Here is a 4440-nt window from a genome sequence, read left to right as displayed (position 1 = left end):
AAGTGATTTGAAAGATGTTATTGAGTATGTTTACATTCACCCCAATATTCTACTATTATTCCGAATTTGACAATCTTCCGAATTTGATACAGGTCATGTAAACAGCTTATTCTAGCTGGATATTCCGACTAAGGCCTTTTTCTGAATATAGCATTTTGCTCCGATTAAGATATGGGATGTTCTGGTATAATTCAGGTTTTAGAGGCATACTTTGAACATGCATACAGCGCATTTAGAATATGGGTCTCAATCAGGGTTTTTACCACAGTTTACGGCCTCTTGCATGTTTAAGGCTTATGGTCAGCTCTGTGCGTTGCTATGGTTTCTGTACACAAATCAACCAGCCAATAGTTTGCAAGGTTCCAGTCCCAATAAGGAGGAGAAACTAATTTTAAACATTATTAAAGACTTGGATATCAACAGGTTTTTGGATATGTGCAAACATCACTACATCAACCTTTTCAAGAAGCAGGTTGAAGGAATAAAAGAGGGACTCTCCAACACCGCTGGAAAACTTATTTTGTTTGGCTACATGTAATCGGGATGAATAAAGTATCTGTCCATTTATCCATCCATGAACCTTTATTAGCCATGTAAACAGCTTAGTCTTTATTGTTTTTTTCGGAATAAGGACAAAAAACTGATTATGGGCATGTAAACGTACACGTTTCAGATCTGAAAGCTGCTCTAAGCGATGTTGTGCGGGTTTTAGGCAAAAACATTTGTTGTCACATACAGCAAACATCTCCTCACTATCCGCGAGCACAGAAGGGAGGAGGAGGGAATGAGGAGTAGGGAGGCCCTGCAGGCATTTCAGACGGGTTGAAAATACTTCAAATGTCAACAAGTAACGTCGCCCCATATTGAGCACCTTTAATCTGACACAATGAATGTTTATTTAAACAGTCTCAATTTTTTGTGTTGTTTGGGGTAGGTCAATAAAATGTAAAAATCCCCACCCACCCCCTCAGCCACATGCATTGTCATATTTGCTACAGGGTGTCACCATTTACATAGCACACACTAGAGTGATGCCCTTTTACTTGTTCACAGTTTTGCCGCCAAGCAGCTCAACTGGAGCAGTCGGAGGTTTAGTGCCTTAAATGTCACGTCGCTGTCAACTACCGAGGGAGGGGAGAACATCATCTAATCACTCTTGGCAATAATGTAAAATACAGTAACCAACACCTCCGTGTTAGAGTCTGGCCTGCTAAGAGGACTTCTTTCAAAATGTTTAAGAAAATTCACATCTTGCAATATGTCAGGAAACTAGGCTGAATGTCATTTGGATAAAAAAGGATAGCGTTTATTATGATTTCCTTTGGCAAATAAAAAAAAAAAAAAAAAAAGGTTTGCAGGGGTCAGTCCATGCTCATTTGTTGTGAAAGGAAGACCTTTTAGATAATTACCTAAATATTTTATGCTTCAAAAATAGGGTCGCCTTATTTATTTTTTTAAATTTATTTTTTACTTCCAATTAAGTAGTTTAGATAATTGGGTAAAACTGAACTAAGAAAATCTTTTTGATCAATAACAGTGTCATCACATCCCAGCATCTCTGGCATGAGGCTGGCTAAAACATTTAAAGAAAAGAGGAAAAAAATCTAAAATCAAATATTAAGTAGCAGAGCAAAGACAAGGTAGAACATAAAATGTGTAAAACATAAGCCACCATGAAAGCTCATTTAAAACAATGCACACCAAGTGACAGCATAACATGAAATATGCTCAATAATTAGTTGCTATAGTGATGGAATTACACACTAATGGCACGATGTAGATTTTGTAGATTGTTTTGTGATACAAAAATAAGCTCACAGGATCTATGACAGCACTTGTGGTTTGAACAAACACTGTTAGTAATGTCTGCCAGAGGAGCAGCGAGCCGTAACCCATAGCGATATGAGGCTGTACAGACAGCAGTGCCAACATCTGTAAATGTTGTAAAGGCTCCAGTTTTAGCAATCAACAATGCAGATGAAATAAAATGAAAAATCTTTGAATCCCAAAACAGTTCTGGCTTAAGAAACTGTAACTGCCATAATTGTGGCCTTTAAAACAATAAAAACTAATCCTGTTGCTTTGTATAATGCAATCCATCATCATAATATTAAAAACTGCTTGTATGTAATACCATGTACAATGTGAATTAGTATTTAGCATTTTAGATAACTGTAATCGTGCTGCACCTTTGGATATAAGAATAAGTTACCCAGACTGACCAAACGTAATATCATCGAGGAGACAGGCTCCTCATTCATCGTCTCTCTGGGGACAAAGTGTCTCAGCCTCTTGCCAGCACAGTGGAGGTGATTATAAAGTTATAAAGCCCATGTCCCCTTGTGTGTCTCAGAACAGGTTTGGCAGGCTAGCTAATCTGATGCTGAAATCCTACTTCTTGCTCACATGAGCTACCAAGCTTTCTGATACAATAGGAATCTGGTTTGGACAATTAAACACACATTAGAGAGCCAGTCAGGTGTTTTGTCACCTCTCACTGCTGTTGGATTTTTCTTTCCACACATGTGCCCTGCAGGCATTTCAGACTGGTGGACTATTTATCATCCACAGCTCAGAAAAACAGTGTTGGCTGTAAATTACAACTATTAAGAGAACAAAAAAGCAGACAAGAAACACAAATTATAACAAATTTCTAAAAGTGTGTTCTCTGACAACCTGGCGGGATAAATGGTAATATAATTGTGGCAGAATGGGAATCTGACCCTGATCCCCAAATGGGTTTCCACAGAGATACTGACGTCATGGCAACCATGGCAGTGATGCTTCAGAATGTTAATGAGCTTGTTGATGTCCAAGACATGTCAGTTACCTGGCGGAGGTGAGTCACTCTGAAGTACTCACAGACACGGCAGCACCACTAAAAGCAAAGCATTTTGGGAGGAAATAGCAGATGAGGACAGAGGAAAACAAGAGACACAGGAAATGTAGACATGGACTTTATTGATAGTGAAAAAGCCATTCTTAAATCAGACCTGCGTGGCCCTGAGCACGCACACCAACATGACGCAAATGCTGAAGTGTGTTCCGCAGGCTGCCCACCTCCTTTGCCCTCTTCCTGCTTTGCCTTCCTCTGCATTAGGGGTCACTAATTTGGTCTTGATTGGCTACTCAGGACACTATGGTGCCATGATTGTACTCCCCAAAACTCCTCACTTAGAAAACTTTTCAACGTTATATAAAGATGGATAAAGGCACCGAGATCGGCTTCAGCAGATTGCTGTTGTCTGTGTGGATTTAGGAGTTTGTGCTTGTGGCCGCCTACTGTACACTTGTTTCTGTATATCATATCAATCTTTACATTGGCTATGCAAGCACAGCTGTGTATTATTCTGTGAGCATGTATAAGCCCCAGCCAAGCCATCGTTGCCAGTTTGGCATGGCATATCACTAAGTTGCTAAAACTGGCTGGGTCCTACTTGCAGTTGTTGATTCAGAAGAGTGAAGAGAGGGAGAGATTGACACGTCAAGACCGTGACCACAAATTGATGTGTTATTTATGTATGTTATCATGCACATTATCATTAACGTGTTATTTTGAGTTCTGCTCCACTCTCTTAAGAACAACGGTTGCATCCATCCGTGAGTGTGTTTCTGATGAGATGAGAAATATAGACTTTATTCATTCATAAGACATATTGTTAAGCAACAATCTGCTAATTAATAAAAAACAAATTAGTATGTTTCTTTCCAGCATACTGCAAGTAGGTTTACTGCTCATTTATAGACTCTGAGGGCATTTCCATTTGCTTGTGTGAGTATGTTTAAATATGCTTAGTTACAGTGTGATCTGGTTTGTTTGTTTTGCATCCATGCCTTTGCATCCATGTTTATTTAGTTATGCAATGCATGCATTTCTTTCTGGGCAAAGAGGAACAGATGAACAAACAGCGAGGGAAGGAGGGCAGGCTTGTATGTGTGTGTGTGTGTGTGTGTGTGTGTGTGTTAGAGTGAGGGATAATAACCAAAGCCTACTGAATGCCTTGGTTTGGTCCACCTTAACAGTTTGCTTTGTGTTTTTGGGTGGACATAACTCCTGTTGATGGCTGAGATGTGTCAGCAATACGTGTAGCCTCCCTCCTGCACAACACATAAATCACTGCCTCCCCCACAGAGAGACTTTACACTTACACAAACCCATCACCTAGAAACCGGCCAAAGCAACAACAAAAAAATTCCAACACAGTATTTACTCGCCCAAATTTTTGTGAACCTCTTTGATAGCTATTTAAGAATACATTTTCACAAAACATACACCATCTACTGTAGATATGGTCTAAATAGGAAAAAAGCAATAACACCACAGAGTATTGCAGTCCTCTTAAAACAAATGATACAGTACTCCTAATTAGGTACTGTTAGATCATGTATTTAGGTGCTTACATTCCCACCCTCATACGATTCTTAGCCAACTTCCATTCT

Source organism: Etheostoma cragini, chromosome 15 (assembly GCF_013103735.1).
Source record: "Etheostoma cragini isolate CJK2018 chromosome 15, CSU_Ecrag_1.0, whole genome shotgun sequence".
In the NCBI taxonomy this organism is placed as follows: Eukaryota; Metazoa; Chordata; class Actinopteri; order Perciformes; family Percidae; genus Etheostoma; species Etheostoma cragini.
This window is presented reverse-complemented; position numbering follows the sequence as displayed.